This window comes from Pinus tabuliformis, chromosome 3_2 (genome assembly GCF_031772625.1).
Source record: "Pinus tabuliformis cultivar Carrire ecotype Pingquan chromosome 3_2, CPIR1, whole genome shotgun sequence".
Taxonomy (NCBI): domain Eukaryota; kingdom Viridiplantae; phylum Streptophyta; class Pinopsida; order Pinales; family Pinaceae; genus Pinus; species Pinus tabuliformis.
The window spans coordinates 162,895,916-162,914,349 of record NC_142302.1 but is presented as its reverse complement, the minus strand read 5'-3'; the positions used below and the strand labels follow the sequence as shown (position 1 = coordinate 162,914,349).

At 38.6% G+C, this 18,434-nt stretch overlaps 1 pseudogene; it reads right to left on the bottom strand.

The window, feature by feature from the left end:
* Positions 1–16,187, bottom strand: part of LOC149180306 (uncharacterized) — a 38,739-nt pseudogene extending 22,552 nt beyond the window's left edge.
* Positions 16,188–18,434: the final 2,247 nt, after the last annotated feature.

The following is an 18,434-nucleotide window of genomic DNA, read 5'->3' as shown; positions in this document are numbered from 1 at the left end:
GAACAATTTTCTCCTTAAGAGCACATGGATGACAGGTGAAGAGTTGAAGATGCTGAAGATGGGTTAGCTTCTATCTTAAAATGGATAACCTTTAGAGACCAGTTTTGAAAACCGAGAATGATTCACAGAACTTTTACCTCTTGAGAAGAGTTTCCAAAATGTTAGGTTGTGATTTCAGAACACACAGATATCTAGTTTCCTAGAAATTATTCCTTTTGGTTGAGGGTTCTACTATCTAAAAGCAAATATTCATATTATTTTGTGAGACAACTTCTTCAAACCCAGCAAAAGGTCAATGGGGATACTCTACAGTTTTATTTCCTACTGATCCTACAAACTACACAAATCTACAAAGAGGAGAAGGGGTTACCTCCTCAATTGAAGAATTTCTTCAAGATCAGGCCATTAACAGGGAGAGAATCTCTCACCCCTGATAAGTCTTGCAATAAAAAGGTCGAATGGCCTATCTTTTCACAGATCTGAAATGGTCCAAGCCACATTTTCTGAAATTTGGTATGCTTACCTTTATCTTCATGGGCCTTGTCCCATTTGAGAACTAAGTCGCCAACTTGAAACTGTTTAGAACCGGATGAGGTTAAGTCAAAGGATGCTTTGATGATTTGTTGATGTTTGACATGAGTGATTCTAGCTTTTTCCCTTTCTTCTTCTAATTTGAGAATTTGATCATGTCTAAGTTGGATAGAGGAAGAAGGAATCTCTTCAATGTATTGTACTAGGGCTAAAGAGGGTAAAACAAGATTCGCAGGCAATACTGCTTCTTTTCCATATACCAGATTAAAAGGGGAGGAACCTATAGAAGCTTTTTGTGTAATCCTATCAGCCCATAATGCAAACACTAAAGATCTGTGCCAGTTTCTATGATTCTGCTCAACAGTTCGCTTAATAATTTTGATGAGATTCTTATTAGTAGATTCGGCTAAACCATTTCCCTGGGGATAATAATTAGCAGAATATTTTAGTTTAAACCCCCTCTTAATGGCGAAATCATACATGGCATTTCCTGAGAAATAGGAAGCATTATAAAAAACGAGAGCGTTTGGGACACCAAACCTGGTAATGATGAATTGGTCTATGAACTCGATGATTGCCTATGAATTTGTTGCCTTCAAAGGTATAGCCTCTACCCATTTGGTAAAATAATCGGTAGCAGTGAGGATATACTTATGTTGTTTGGAAGATGGTGGAGTGATCTCTCCAATGATATCTAATCCCCATTGTTCAAATGGCTGTTCAATGTTGACAGGTTGTAGAGAGAAAGCTGATTTCCGTTGTCTTCCACTAGAAGTTTGGCAATTGAAGCATTTTCTTACGTATTCATGAGCATCTCTAAACAGAGTAGGCCAATAATATCCAACATGAATAACTTTGTGGGCTGTTGTGTCTGCTCCAAAATGTCCTCCCGCTGGCCCATCATGTAGCTCCTGTAAAACCTTTTGAGCTTCAGTTTTCTCAAGACACCTTAACAGGATAGAATCATAATTTTGTCTAAAGAGTACATCATCAATGAGAGTGAAATTCTTCGCTTTTAACCTAATGGCCCTTTTATTTTTGTAAGATAAATTTGGAGGAGCATAACCATTCTTCAAAGAAAATATTAAATCTGCATATTGAGATTCAGAATCAGTGACACTTATCTGATTGATTGATTCAGTCTGATCCATATCGCTTGATTCAGGAATGTTTGACGCTCCTGCCAATATCCTGCAAAAACCTTGGCCCCTAACAATCTTTGCTGGCTTTATTTCTAAGTCATATTCTTGAAGCGCTGTAACCCAATTGGCCCTTCTTTCACCCAGTTCTTTTTGAATTAATAGTTTCCTTACCGCTGGGAAAGGGACTATAACTTTCGTGTGAGTTTTCAAAAGAAAGGGCCTGTAATGTTTGACTGCTTTGAACACAGCAAAGGCTTGTTTCTCCACATCAGAATAATTTAATTCGGCACCCTGAAGGTTTGAGCTAAAAAATGAAATGGTTGCTTCCAAGTTGTGAGCATTTGGCTGCGTGAGAACTGCAGCATAGGATACATCGGACGCAATGGTATACAATGTAAAATGATTAGAAAAATTGGGAGTATTCAAGGCTGGGGCATTGATTATTGATTGCTTGATAACATCAAAAGCTTGCTTTTCTTCTGATCCCCACTTGAAGACTGAATTCTTCTTGATCATTGTCTGGAGTGGTAATACAATTTGAGAGAAATCTGGAACAAATCGTTTGACAAAATTAATCTGACCCAAAAATGACTGCATCGATTTTTTATTGTGTGGGAAAGGGATTTCAGAAATTTCCTTAATCCGATCAGGATCAATATAAATGCCATCTTTGGATACTATAAAACCTAAGAGTTTTCCTTGGTCAAGAGCAAAGAAAGACTTCTTTGGGTTTAGAGAAATACCATATCTTTTGCATCGCTGAAAGATTTGATTTAAGTCATGCAAATGATTATATCTCTTTTTAGAATATACAGTAATATCGTCTAAATAGATGACTACTGATCGATTAATCAACCCTTTGAAGGCTATATCCATGGCTCTCTGGAATGTCGCTCCCGCATTTATGAGTCCAAAAGGCATTTTCTGATATGCATAAGTTCCCCATTTTGTTATGAATGTGGTTTTAAGTTGGTCATCAGGATGAACCAAAACTTGGTTGTATCCGGAGAATCCATCAAGAAAGGACATCAATTCAGAGCCTGCTACTGATTGGAGGATTTGCTCCATAGTAGGTAATGGGAAGTTATCTTTCAGGCTTGCTTTATTCAAGTTCCTGAAATCAATACAAATTCGAATGTCGCCATTTTTCTTTCTGACTGGCACCATATTAGAGACCCAGTTTGAATGTCGGACCGGAAAAATAATTTTGGCTTTCAAGAGCTTATTAAGCTCCGACTTTATCTGGCCCTCCAAATTTGGATGTATTTTCCTTAACTTTTGCTGAATAGGTTTCTGATTAGGAAGCATAGGGATGGTATGCTGGATAATAGATGTATCATATGTCTTTAAGTCATCATATTTCCAAGCAAAGACTTGTTTGTTTTTTCTCAATAGTTTAATAAATGCTTCCTTTTCTTCCTGGGAAAGTCCTATTCCTAAGTTGATGTTTTGAGGAGCGTCGTCAGTGCCTAGATTTATTAATTCAAACCTAAGGGTGGAACTTTGAAGCTTTGCATTTATTACAGGTTTGAACCTGTCTTTGATATCGTAAAGGTCTTCAAGCTTCACCACGGGTTTGGGAATTGAATTTTCCTGAGGCGCTTGTTTCATCTGTAGATCGTGATCATCTTCCTCAATGACTTGATTGTCATAGGATTTTTCCGACGTTAGAAACTGCAAGATATCTTCGTCATGGTTAAATACTCTCCAATTGGTGACATTGTCAGGAATTGAAGGCCTAAAAAGTAATTCTATAGAAAATCTATCAAGGCTGTAGTCTTCAGAAGGTAGAAGTTTAGAAGCTACATTGGCTAGTAGGTCGGCTGCTGAATTTTGTGACCTGGGTATGGAAGAAATGTTGAAGGCTGAAAAGTGTGAGGTAAGATCCTGAACTAGCGATTGATAATGCTTGAGGTGACTTGAAAGACAGTGAATTGCGTTTCTCACCTGTTTGACAATTATTTCCGAATCGCCGAACACTTTTAGATATCGCACTTCAAGGTCGATTGCTTTATATAAACCTTGGACTAAAGCTTCATATTCGGCTGTGTTGTTGGTACACTCAAATTCTAACCTACAAGACAACATTGTCTTTTCTCCTTGTGGGCTAACCAAAATGCAACCTGCTCCTGAGCCTTCGCTGCACTTAGAGCCATCAAAATATAAAGACCAAAATAAAGGAGTATTAACAAAAATATCTACATTATTCTCAGCATCATTAAAACATCTGGACTTATCGGTTTGTGAAAAATTTTCAATCTGAGATGTAAAATGATTAGCTGAAAAAGGAGATGGTTGGGCAACAAAGTTGCCAAAGAATGATTCTGACGAATAGTTCCCCAAAATATTGTTGTTGAATGCTACAGGTTGGTTTTCCTGTTCAAATTCAGTAACTGTGTGGGTCATATGCTTCTCCCGATCGATCCTTATCTGATTCGGCTTTCCCTTGTAGGGAAGCCACATATGTGACCAATCTGTGGAAATATACCCATGCAGTTTTTCGGACCAATCTCTGCTTAAAATCAAACCATAAAATTCAGGTATGTCGGCAATTAGGATGTCAATCCTCTGAACAATTCTGGGGTCGACTGATAACCTGATGGTTACAGAATTAATTTCTCCCACAACCTGTACCTTAGTCCTGTCCAACTGTACAATATGAATGGCAGACTTCTGGGGTTCGATGTTCAGCTTAGAACAAACTGAAGCTGGCATTATATTAGATGAGGCCCCTGAATCGATCAAACAGTTGTGCAGGTTTCTATTATAAATCTCATAAGTCAGAAGGAAGGGTGGAGTGTGAGAATTTGATTTATCTCCGATTAAAACTGAATCGGTAATTTCAACCATACCTGCAGGAGGCTGGCCTAAATCGTTGGCAGCTCTTGCACTGGGAAGGGGAGTAGAGGGAACAGCATTTAATTCTTTAAGAAGTAACTTTTGTTGGTGCTTTAGTTTGCTAAGTTCAAACATGGTTATATTTGCCTTAGTTTTCTTCATGTCATCAACAATGTTATATTCCATTGAATCGGATATCACTAATGTCTTGGATGTTGAAGGAGAACTAGAAGTTGAAGGCTGGTTTTGTGGAACTACTACAGGTGACTTCTTTGGGGGAGGTTTCTCCTTTGCTGTAGTAGCACCTGCGCTCCTCTTCTTTGAAGTTGCCTGGGCGGGTTCAGGAGTGTTTTTACTTCTTGTAGTAACCGGAAAGGCTTCTTCTTCATTCTCGGTATCAGATTTTGGGAGTATAAAATCCCACATTCCGTGGCATTCAGCTACCTCTTCTTCATCATCGGTTTGTGAAGTCGTTTCCTCTTCCTCTTCTTCTTGGTCTGAATCTGCGTTAGATATAACATTGGGCGGCTTTGATTCAGTTTTTTTATAAGTTCTAAATTGTCTTTTGTTCGAAGTTTCGGCCACCTGCTTCTTTATCTCAACCATTTCGTTAGACAATGTTTTAAGGACCTTTTGTAAACCTTCCATGTCATATGGGTCCTTTGGGGTTTTCTTCTTAGGATCTTCTTTAAACGAGACTTTTTTAGCTTTTCTATCTTCTAAAGCAGCTTTCTTTTCTAAAGCATTGATGCGCTTTTCAACAGCAAGTGCCTCTTTCATGTTTTCAGCTAAGGTAGGTTTCCCAGCCCTGTCTACAAAAATAGCTATATTGGCGGGTAGGGCTGTAATATACCATTCGCTTCGTATTTGTTCACTTGGTTTAGAAGCGATAGGGATTTTATTGAGGAGTTTATTAAATCTAGCATTAAACTCCTTTATCGGTTCCCTATGCTCTATTCTCAGATTGGAGAGGTCATTTATTAAAGTGGCTAAGGACCTGTCATCTCCATATTTGGTGAGAAACTGCTCTTGGCATGTGTTCCAACTGGTAATTGAACCAGAAGGTAAGGAAAAATACCAGGATCCCGCTGATCCTTGTAAGGTATAGGGGAAGAGTCTTACAACAACATCTTGCTCTGTCACTCCTTTTAAGTTAACTGCTAACATAAAATTGTTAATATGTTCTTCAACTTGGGTTCCGTTATCTGGATTAAATTTAGGCAGCCATTTTTCGGGAGCATCTGGTAGATCATGCAATGGTCCAGGCATGTTAACTGCACCTGGCCTAGTCCATGGGTCTGCCATTATGCTAGGGACAGTGGTTGACCCTACTGTTGGGATTCCATATGTATGGGAAGGTATCAAAGATGAGGAGTGAATAGGTTGGGATAATGAGGCTCCTGTTCCCTGATGAACAACAATACGTAATGGAGGAGTGGATGGTCGACTTTGCAGATGGGGAGATGAAATGGAGGATGTGGAAGAAAGTTCCCCACTATCAGATCCTTCAGTATTTTTCTTTGGCTTCTTCCTTTTGGGTAAAGGAAACTCAGTGGGTTCAATACCGAGTTTTTCGCTCTGAAGTCTGGTGAGAGGATGAGTGAGGTTGAACTGCGAAGTCGCACTGCTTTCTGATATCTCAGATTTCTGTGGTGAGATCGAGAAGCTCTGAAGTTTATGGATTAGAGACTGGACTTCAGGAGATTCAAGACTTAGCTGTTCTGGGATATGATGGGATTGAGCAGTGGTGGTTGATTCCTCTTCTTCTTGGTTATGGGCTGGGGAACCAGCATGCAATTGAGAAGAACGAGGAGATTTGGAGGGAGAATTACTCTTAGAATGACTTGCCGATTTGGGTCTGCTTGCCATTCACAGTCAAGGCCCTCCTTCTAGCGCCAATTTTGTTGAGGCCTCGAAAATCGCTGCCACAACAAAGGGGAAACCACCCGGTCCGGACCTTAGTACAGCTCCTTTTCCGTTTGGAATAGTGGCTCCGACTGGGGATAATGGGACCAGTTTCCCAATAATGAATAAAAGTGGGATGGATGAGTAACTTATGATGTATGATGGTGATAAGCGAACAGCTAAAACTATCAGCGAAATATAGTAACTATAATCTAATCCCGGGACTTATCAATCTTTCAAAGCATAGCGTTTGATGATCTGTGCTTTAAGGCAGGCATATAGATGACTCTAACACTAAAGCATAGACGTTTAAACCATTTAAGATTTCTCTGCATAATTAGTTATGCAGAGCGATAATAGCAAATTACTACACATTGTCATTCATATCATTGCTACATGCATGATTAAAAGAAAGGGCATATCACAAAACATCCAATAGTGGAATGCAATGAAAATTTGCGGTTATAGCGCATACATGTATTCAACAATAGCAAAAATAATAACACAACAATTCATATGAGAGGAAAGAGGACAGATGCAGATAAAAGTACCATGTAAGCCGCTCAACAATCCATTATATAAATCGCTATGTCGCAGTCCTTTCTTCAAACCAAAAAAGCATTCCAAACAAGAGACAATAGTGCGCAATTGCATAAAACAGCCTTCTTGTCAAATTAAGGACTATTGGTCGAGTTTCACAAAAGAATATAGACTGAAGCACAGTAGTGCAAACTTCAGTCTTTAAGTCTATTACAAAATTTTACGACCCTTTCCAAAACAATGAAAGGGTCTATAAATACTAATCTAATCTAAATATCTAAAAGAAACTGAAAATCTATTAAATTGGCATCAATAAATGTTTTCCATCTTTTTTGGGCGATCTGGCAGTCGGCAGCAATGCTTCATTCGGTGGGCTCTTTGCCTTTAAACCTCAGCTTACATATCGCCAGCATTGGCTCTGCTTCCGGTGGAGTATTGAGACGCGACGTGAGCTGGGCATCATATGTGGCATCCTTAATGTCGGGGATCAGGCATTCGAGAGCATCTGTTAAACACTTAAGAGCCGACCTTTGAGTGTGCGGCTTGATTAGAAAGAGCCAATATGCGTCGGAGGTTAAAGTATTTACTCCAGCAATTAACTTTCTCCTTTCCTCCAGTTCATGATAACTTGTTTGTTCAATCATGTTTGCCGTGGTTATGCTTCCAGGTGTGCACTGAGAGATCATGCTGGCCAAATAAAGTGTATTGTTGACTAGATCTATCATATTGTTGGCAATCATTTTACACCTTGAAGCTGCCCTTTCCGCTTTCATCATCTGAGTGTTCCATTCCGTGAAGAGTATGTCTTTGTATGTTTCATAGATTCTAGGCAAGTTCGCTGCCTTCCCTTCATCAGAATCTTGCCAATCAAGATATTCGGCTATAGTTTCTTCGGTTTGATCTAGCTCATTTCTGGCCCTTTCTATCTGCTTACACACTGTTGTAGATATTTCACATAATGGCTCAACCTCGGTAAGTTGTCGGCATAAGAGTCTAACTAGAGATATTAATGCACTATTTATTTGAGCTGCCTCTGCTCTGAAATCTTCGACTTTCTTAGTGCCTTTGATATCTTCGAGCTGTGCTAACAGTTGAGCGATTTGCTCATCTTTTGACTTCGTCATTAGCTCGTTTGCCGCTCTCAATTGCGTCAATGCCTCCGTTAACTCTTTCTGCTTCTGGATTGCGCTCTGGTCAATCCTCTGTTTTTCCATTTGCAGCTGCTGGGTCAATATATTGTTTTCTTGCTGTTGTGTCAGCAACTGCTCTTCTACCTGTGCTGCCTTATTTCGCGCCTCTGCTACTTCTGCTTGCAATGCCCAAATCTCTTGGTCCTTAGTCTTTAACAAAAGACTTACCTCCGATGCTTTATCAATAGTTGCTGCAGAATAAGCTCCCGCATACTGCGATAGCTTGGTTAGGTCATTGGAGGGGTCCAATTCCTCCTTCCAGACTACATTCCCCGTGACTGTTTGCTCAGGAAAGATGGAAGGTTGATCAAGCCTTCGTCTCTTCCTTGAGCGCTTAACAACTGCTTTGTGCTTAGGGCTGTAGAAAACGTCCAGGGGAGGAATATCTTCCACCTGGAGCACAATCTGATCGGAAGGGTCTTTGGTGATTACCTCGACATCCTTTGAAGTGGGTGGGCCGCTGGTTCCGCTTAGAACCTGAGAAGAAGTGGTGTCTGGTGCGTCGCTTGTCTTAGAGGTGTCTTTGGAGCCTTCCTTTCCACTGATAATGGAATCGAATTGATCCCATTGTTTAAGCAATTCAGGATCCATGGAGGTCTGTTTGTGTTGCTCCGTCGGGGATTTACTCTTCTCCTTTTCTTGTTCCAACTTCTTTTGCTCCTCCAGCTCTTTCCGCTGCTGCTCCTCTAACTCCTTTCTCTGTTTCTCTTCTTGCTCTCTTCTTTGCTCATCCGCTAATTCCTTTTTCTGCCTATCTGCCAGTTCTTTCTTTTGTTTTTCTTCTTCTTCCTTCTTCCGCTGTTCCTCCATCTGCTTCTGCTTTCTCTGTTCTTGTTCCTTCAGCTCTTTCTGCTGCTTTTCCATTTGCTCCTTCTTTTGCCTTTCAGACTGCTCCTTTCTCTGCTTTTCTGCCTGCTGCTTCTTCTGCCTTTCCTCCTGTTGTTTCTTTTGTTCCTTAATTATAACAGGAGGTTGGCTTGTTTGTTTCTGACCAGGCTCGCTTGAGGAGGACGCTGAGGTTAATGACAATAAATCTAGAGACAGAGTTTGCAACCTCTTCTCTCTAAGTTTATTGAACTCAGTTAATTTCTCATCATTGTATCTCATCATGGCAAGCTGTTTGGTTTGGCTTATCGAATCGGCAGCTACGAACAGGTCATCAAACTCATCTTCTTGATGGTCAATCTTTGTCAGTTTGGCCTGTTCTAGGGCAAGATAAGCAGTCTTCCTTGGATCATAGAGTCTGGCTGGCATAGTGGGCAGGGATAAAGCTTGCATCTTTATAGCCTCCTTTTTTGCATGCTTAAGATTAAGCAGAGTAAAAACACCCATCCTCAAGGGAAAAGGGGGCCAGCCCTTCTTCTTCTCATTCTTGAGAGTTTGGGTTACACTATCGGCCATGATTTGGTAGGAGATCTCTCGGGCTAACAGTTTGTCTGGAACATATAGAGGGAGAATATGCGGCTTGGCTTGGCTTCCATAAACCCTAATATAGGTAAAATGCTCTTCTCCAAACCATCCTGCTACAGCTGGTAGGTCGAAGGAAGCGAGATAGGAAATTTTGGGAATAGGCCGATCGAAGATGGAATAATGAATGGGAACCATAAAACCATTGCAAATTTGATACAAATGGTCCTTGTAAGAGGACTTCCACAATTTCTGATGATACACATGAATGGGCGAAGGGTCTTGGGTGGTCCATCTCCAACCGAGGATGGGAAACTCAGAGTTAAAACACAATGTGTCCATAATGTAGGCACTATAATAAAATGGGGGAATTTTCCTTTCAGTGACTACAGATTTAGCTCTAAAATCCCGAATAGCTACAGTCAACTTATCAGAAAGAATGGTGGCCCAATCCATGATTATACTATTAACAGCGGCCTCCATCAGGGGAACCATTTCTATATCAAAATTGGTAGAATCATGTAATCCCCATAGCCTACACATCATAATTCCCGCATAGCAATAGGGAGAAGCCAAAGAATCAACGGAGTACTTACCCGAGCTTTCGTGCTTGTGTTTGGCCGGGTTCTGCCTCCAATCTCGAATGGGCTCGGATGGTGTTTCATTTTCAGCTGCAAACTTCTCCAAGAAGTCTTTGTTGTAGATTTTATCTGGCTCAGGCAAATGATACATTTGCCTTAGGTGCTCTGGCTTAAATGACCCAAAAATCCGCCCGTCTCTCGTGTGGAATGTTCTGTCAATGATTGGAATTTCCTCGATTGCCCATCGCACTACATCAGTGTAGGGAAGGACTTGCTCTCTGGCCGCTATTCTGTAAAGAAAGGAATCGGCCAATTCTTTGAGAGTCGCATCGGACTTTTTGGTTGAATCGGCAGTAGCCACTGTCACTGAAACTTCCGGTTGCTCAGCTTCTAGTAAATTATATGTGCCCTGCCATGTAGTCTTCTTGTTAAGGCCAGTGCACGTAGTGTCTGAAATGAGGCCTTTCTTCTTATCTGTGGCAGCTTGCCCTGCTATAGGTGTAACAGCAGAGCCCGTAGTCCTCTTGGATCTTTTCCCCATCATGCTCAGACTTCTCCCAAAAGACGAATTCTACACAATTGCAAGAGAAATCGTAACAACATAATAACAATGACACTTCACAGCGGGATAGATATATCATTTGAAGCGTGCCAAGATTAATTTTCAAAAGTGGCTGCGGATCTAATCGCTTAGAGGATATTACAGATGAATTAATGGTGATTTGAGGCCTGCTACCCATTAAATGTGATGATTACACCGTTATCCGGGTGAATGACTCCCTTAAGCGTGCAACAGATATTCTCGCGGTTAAGCGCTGGTGTTCGTTAATCGAAGGGGCAAAATCTTTTAAATACACACGCATTACCTTATCCCTTGCATTTAACGGCATTTTGGGATTCGTGCTTTGTCAACCGGATATGAATATAAAATTAAAGCTTTAAATAATGGCTTTTAAGAATGCTGACCATCGATGAGCGATATCGCATCGCTTCGAGGAATAAGTGCTGCACAATTATTACCAAAAGATCCTGCCGACAGGCGATAAGCGATATCGCATGGGGCTAGCGCATGGAAACGGAGCTAGGTACACATAAAGTGGTTTGGGGTTTACCGATTGCGATATCGCATCGCATCGGGGGTAGGAACCGGGCGCCTTACTGAAGTGGGTGGAATTCTGCCGACGGCCGATAGCGATATCGCGTCGGGTCGGGACTTATAACATAAAGCGGTCCCACGTGATGTATCGCCGATAGCTGATATCGCTTCGCGTCGGGGGATGAGTCATGTGCCGTTACTTGGTGTGCATGTAATATTGCCGATCGCCGATAGCGATATCGCATCGGCGGAGACCAAACTGTCATTTGAATGCATGTCTCATGTTATTGCGATATGCGATCTTGCGATCGCTTTATCGCAATAACAAAAGATTATTTATTATTCGAAACTTTAATATCCCAAAAAGGCTTAAATATATGAAAACTCATTTGATTATCTGGCCTTTTTTGAGCATAGAAGCATTGATGCCAAGATTTTAAAAGGGACCCATTCCATATGTTAAATTTTTGCAAATACGAATAATATGAAATGGGGGGTTGTTGTAGGGCACAACAGGTACCTATATAGGATGAAAGCTTTTGTCCATCTTAGTCCCTCTCGAATAGATTTCCCTTGTCAAGAAGCTAGTCCATGGCGTTGCGGTGCCTAAATTGTTGAGAGACCTTGGATAGATTGTCCTGGTTAAGAATCTAGTCCATGGCATTGCGATGCCTAAACTCTTCATAGATTATGTGTTTTGTGATCCTCCACATACCTCTGTATTTATATGTAAGTATGAAAACCTCCCTTGTTAAGAGGGAGTGTTGAAGAATTTAACTAGGTTCGGTCTTCATTGTACTTGAGTCAAAATGAAATATATTTGTAAAGACAAAGAAAAAATAATTTTTATTATTAATTGAATTGACTTGTTAAAGCATGGGTTTCATGCTTGGGTCAATTGTCATAGGTCAAGCCTCCCTTGTAGGCTTTATGATTTATAAGTAAAAGTCAAATACTATCTTGTTATGTTAAACTCCTCCAACATCAAAGTCTCCTTGGTGTCAGCCTAAAAATAAATCATCATCAAGTCAGCTACACTCATTGAACTCATGTCAGATCATTGCAAAAGGAAACTACTATATATAGGAGTGCAACCTTCGGTCATAAACATATAAAATAATTCGTGAGATCACAAAAGTAAGTGCGGATTACAGGGTCGGTGCAAAATCTCATAAGGAAGTTCATTTGTCATAGTGATGGATTTCAGTATACATTAAGGAGACATGTTCAAATAATTTTTAGAGAATGAGGATGTAACTTCACTCAAATCATAGAGAAAGTAGTTCGGTGGAATCAAGTGACAGGGTTTCTGTATACTACACTGAACTATTTGGATCAGTTTCAGAGTGATGGATTCGTGTAATCTTAGAAACAAGTTCAATGAAAAATCCCAGTGAGACAATTTAGATAATCTTAAAGAATGGGTTCATAAATTTTGGTGAATATATATCACTATGACTACAAGACAGTGTGGGAGTATTAAGGTAAAAACATTGATATGTTTATGGGCTGAATACCAAGTTATCACAAAACTAATACAAGTGCAATGAACAAGGCCTACAACTCATTGAAGAAAAGGAACTCGATATTGTTTCCTACGGAGATATATGACTGCAAGAAGTATGATAAGGGATACTACAAGACCAAGGACGGGTCCATAACTGAAGATCAAAGTGTATTGAGGATGATATAGAATCGTGAGCATGTTTTGGGTGCCACAAAACTGAAGTATGTCACCATTAAGAAATGATCAAAGCTTGATGGAGTTGACTTGATGGAGGGAGTCTCTAGGTTAGGTTGTGGGAGTCTTGGCCATCTCATCTTGTTCTTAATCTACTGAAGGAAGAATTTTTTGACCAGGTTTTCCCCTAGAGTGGGGTTTTGCCATGGTTGCATGCCTACATCTTGTGTTCTCTTTTATTTGTTGTTTGACATTAGTCTTGATGATAAGAAAGAATAATAAGAATGAAACATCATAATATGATGTCATTATATGAAAAATAGATTAGCTTGCCTCACTTTGGATTTTGCAACAATATGTGGCCCCAATTTAGGTTCATCTTCCAAGTATCCATCCGTGACTATTAGGATGCCCTAATTTTCAAAGATATGGGTAGCTCATTGGGATCCTATCTAGACCATGAACCTACGTATTTGGAGATGGGGATTAAGATGTACATTTGTATTTTGGCTAATATGGATCTCAGAGAAGGGCTTCTAGAAGACATGGATATCGAGATTGGGTTGGAGCATATTTGGTTACTGGATTATGGAGGAATACCTTTTAGGTGTAGGTGGTGCCATAGGTATGGGCACTTGGCTAAAAACTATTAGCTTCCCTTTTCTGTGAAGGACCATCTATCGAGAGGCAAATACCTGGTGCAAGGACATATTGGGTCAGAAAAAGGTTTTGGATTGGAGGCTTTAGGTGCCAAGGAATATTTGGATGGTGTAGTTCCTTTCTGCAAAACATCCTCCAGGCCATCGGCGACAACTGTTGGGAGATGGTGTTTTTGGTTGTCATTTGTCTGGAAGACCTACTAAAGGGGTGGAGTTTCATTGCCTTAGTTTGCAATGGAAGGTTGGGGGGTTTAATAGTTGGATGGAATGCATGAAATATCCGGGTATCCAATTCTTATGGCTTGGATTCTAGTTTGGCCATGTAAGAGAGAGATGGAGAAGTGGAGGGAGATATGTAAGAGCGAGAGAACATGAAATATGTAGCACACTATACAGGAAGGGGACAACAGGATCCTCTTTGCTCAAAACCTGAACAAACATATGATATAAATTTGTACATATGTTTATGTTCCTAGTGGAAGCCCAAGGCCAAGGCCAGACTAGGGAAGATATTAGACTTAGAGATCAAAACTTTTCCTAAGTTGAAGTACTAAATAGGGAAAATATGAAGGAATGAAATTTATTTTTAAGTGTAGAAACCCTGATGAATCTTATTGTCTTAAATATGTAAACTGTAAAATATTGGTTATATTTTTGTAAAAATATTCAAATTTCAAAAGATTTTATATAGTTTCTATAAAATTTTGGCATTTTCAAGGTAAAATAATTTTATCCTATTAAATTTGGATGAAATATTTTTAGCAAAAATGGAAATTAGTGAATCTATTTTTGAGAAAAAATATAGAAGATTATCCCTAGGGTGAAATTCAACCCCTAAAATTTTCCTTGGTACAAAAGTAATTTTTGATGTGACAATGATGTGAAAGTTTTAAATATAATATAAACTACAAAGTGAATGTGGAATATTGATTTTGCCAGAGAAAGAGGGGGGGTTATGACACAATAAGAGAGGATAACTGAAATGGATGAGAGATGAAAAAGTGAATACTTGACTTCGCCAATTGTCAAACTCCCATGAGGCTTCTCCTTCTTCATTACTGCTCATGGTATTATAATATAAAACAAATGTGTTCTGCCATTCACAAATATGAAAATATATACATATTATGTATGTTTTCAACGTTATATTATTTTTTGAAACTATGTAATGGCAATCATTGCATATATGAATGGACCAATTCTTAATTATAATTCAATGAAATGTAGCATATATTATTAGTGATACCCGCATAACAATTCATGGTAAAGGAAGTTGTGATTTCGAGGGAGTATCCAAATCTTCATTAGAGATTTCCTTATGCAATCTGCAACATTCACATTACACTCAACAAACTTCACAAAACTAACGCTCAACACCAATGCCAATGCCAACACTAACCAATAATCACAGTTAAATGCAGGGATGTGTAAACACAAGTAAACGTAGGTTTAGTTACAGTACCACCATGGCCTTTCAAGCTAGAATTGAGCGATGAAATGTTGTCTACAACCTTGTTACAACATGCACAATGTGTATCAACTGAAGGAGGGCCTCAATCAGTGTGTATAGTGCATAAAATGAATACAGAAAATTTATATTCAGGCAACAAAAGGATAATTTGTTAAGGTCAATGTGGATGAATTTCAATTTTCCACAACGCAAATGGTTCTACCAAGGCAAGGAATGGCAAAGGGACATGTTAGACTAATGGAAAAGGAGTTACAAAGGAAAAAGGATGCTAAATTTGGGACCTGCAGACTTGCGCTTTGATACCATGTCAAACTAGGTATATGGTAACTCCATAATATTGAAATTTTCTATTAAGAAGAACATTAATATATACACATAGGGGAGAGACCCTTGGGATTCACATTCCAAGGTATATTCATTTTATTATTTTGTATTTACATATTTACACCATATTTTCCCAGTCCCCGAGGATTAGGTGTCAAAAATATATTAAGAACTAAAATCAAAACATAACAACACATCATTGTATAAATTCAATCCCTAATCTGTGTGCATATTTATTTCATGAAAACCACGACCCAAGGTAAAAAGGAGATATGCCATATTAATCATGTATAGAATGTGGGAAGGGTGCTATGATGATGTGTTATATCATATGATATATGTCCCAAAACTATATGAGATCGAAAGAAGCCATATAGTATGAGTAAGTTATCAAACCATATATGCCTAACATAAATAAACTAAGGTGTTTTGGTTAAAAATTAAAAATTCAAATGGAGAATCACTTCAAACAAGAGGAGATGTATAGCCTATAGCATGAAGCAAATGGAAAACTTGTTAGAAAGAGATGTTGAAGACCATAAACTATGCAGGGGAGTAGGAAAAGACAATAAGTGAGCCATGTATTCCCCAAGTAGAGTGTGATTATTGTCTATTATATTACAATTTTTTATTTTTTTGGTACCAAAATTGAGGTACATGAAAATTGTGTGTAATACATATGTAGAAGATGGTCTTGAAACTAGTAAGTTCATGAATCCATAAGACTGTAAGGTCGTTGGTAGCATCATAATCATCGTAATCGTCTTCATTATCATTATCAACACCGTCATCATTGTTATCACTATTGTCATCATTACTCATTATCATCATAATCACCATTCATGTCATCGTTATCATCTTCATCATTTTCATCGTCATGATTATCAACATTGTCATCAATTGTTCATAATTATCGGCATTGTAAGAAATATCTTCAACCCAAAAAATGTGATGAGCGTTAGAAAAGGGTTGCTTAGGACACGTGATATATTCATAAGAAATAAAAACTCTATTTTTGAGAGATGATGATGATGATCATCACCATCATTATCATCTTCATTATCATTTTCATCATCCCCATCATCATCATTAATGTAATTTCTATCATCATTGTTGCCATCGTCATCATGGACATCATCATCATTGGCATTGTCATCATCATTCATGCCATTATTGTTTATTGATGATGACCTAAATGCCAATGATAATAATTATGATCATATGATGATGACTTGGATGATAATGATTATGATTATGACAATGAAAACATTTAAAAATTGGTATCATCATAATATTAGGTAATTAGCTTGTCATCATCATAATCATTGTTGTCTTCATCATCATCATCATTGTCATTTTCATTGTAACCACCATAATATTTATCATCATAATCACATTCATGTCATCATCATCATGATTATTGGCATTGTCATTAGTTGTTCATAAATTTCAATTTCATAAGAAATATCATCAATGCAAAAACTTGATGAGTGTTGGAAAATAGATGCAAGAGTAGACACAAAAATGGGTGCAACAATGGATGTAAAATTGGCTACAAAAGTGGATGCGATAGAAGTAGATGCAAAACAATATGCAAAACCCGACACAAAAGTGGATGCAATAGTCAATACAAACTTGGACACAAAATATGATGCAAACGCGGATACAAAAGTGGAAGCAAACATGGGTGCAATAGTAGGAGCAAAAGTTGGTGCAAATTGTGGTGAAACAAAAGTGGATGCAACAATGGATGCAAAAAAGGACACAAACTTGGATGCAAAAAAGATGCAAACTTGGAAAAAATTATGTAAACATGGATGCAAACACGGGTGCAACAATGAACACAAAATTATAACCAAAAGTGGATGAAATAGAAATAGGTACAAAAGTAGATGTAAAATTAGACGCAAACCCTGACGTAAAAGTCGATGCAAAAGGGGATGAAAAAACATACACAATATTTGATGCAAACTTGGATACAAAAGACTATGCAAATGTGGATGCAAAAGTAGAAAGAAATGCGGGTGCAATGGTAGGCACAAACCGTGGCACAAATTGTGGTGCAACAAAAGTGGATGAAAAATTAGTAGCAATAGTAGACAAAAAAAAGATGCAAACTTGGATGCAAAAGAAGATGCAAAAAAGGAATCAAAAGTGGATGCAAACATGGGTGCAACTGTGGACACAAAATTCGATGCAAAAATGGACGCAACGAAAGTAGATGCAAAAGTAGATACAAAACAAGATGCAAAACTTGATGCATAAACCTGACACAAAAGTGGATGCAAAAAAACATGAAATATTTGATGCAAATTTGGATAAAAAAGAGGATGGAAATGTGGATGCAAAGGTGGAAGAAAATGTTGGTACAACGGTGATGCAAAACATGTTGCAAATTATGGCACAAAAAAAGTGGATGCAATTATAGAAGCGAAAAAGGAAGCAAATTTTGATGCAAAAGAAGACACCAAAAGGGATGAAAAAGTGGATGTAAACATGGGTGCAATAGTGGATGAAAAATTGGATGCAAAAGTGGTTGCAACAGAACTTGATGCAAAAGTAGATGCAAAATGAGACACAAAACCTGGTGCAAAATTGGATACAAAAATGGATGCAAAAACAGATGCAAAAGTAAATGAAAACTTAGGCACAAATGAGGATGCAAACATGGATGCAAAATTAGAAGCAAAAGTGGGTGCAAAGGTAGGTGCCAAACTAGGCACAAATTATGGCACAACAAAAGTGGATACAATACTTGACACAATAATGGGTGCAATAGAGGATGAAAATATGGAAGCAAAACAACATGAAAAAGTGGATGAAACAAAAGTATATGCTAAAGTAGATGCAAAACTAGGCACAAACATCGACGCATGACTTGTTTCATAGGGGGATGCAAAAAAAGATTCAAAAAATGATGCAAAATAGGATGCAAAAAATGATTCAAAAGTTGATGCAAGTGTAGGCGCAAAACTATGGATGCAATAGAGGATGCAAAAGTAGGTGAAACAAAATTAGTTGCCAAACTTGACGTAGAAATTGGCACAAAATTTGGTGCAAAGGATGGCA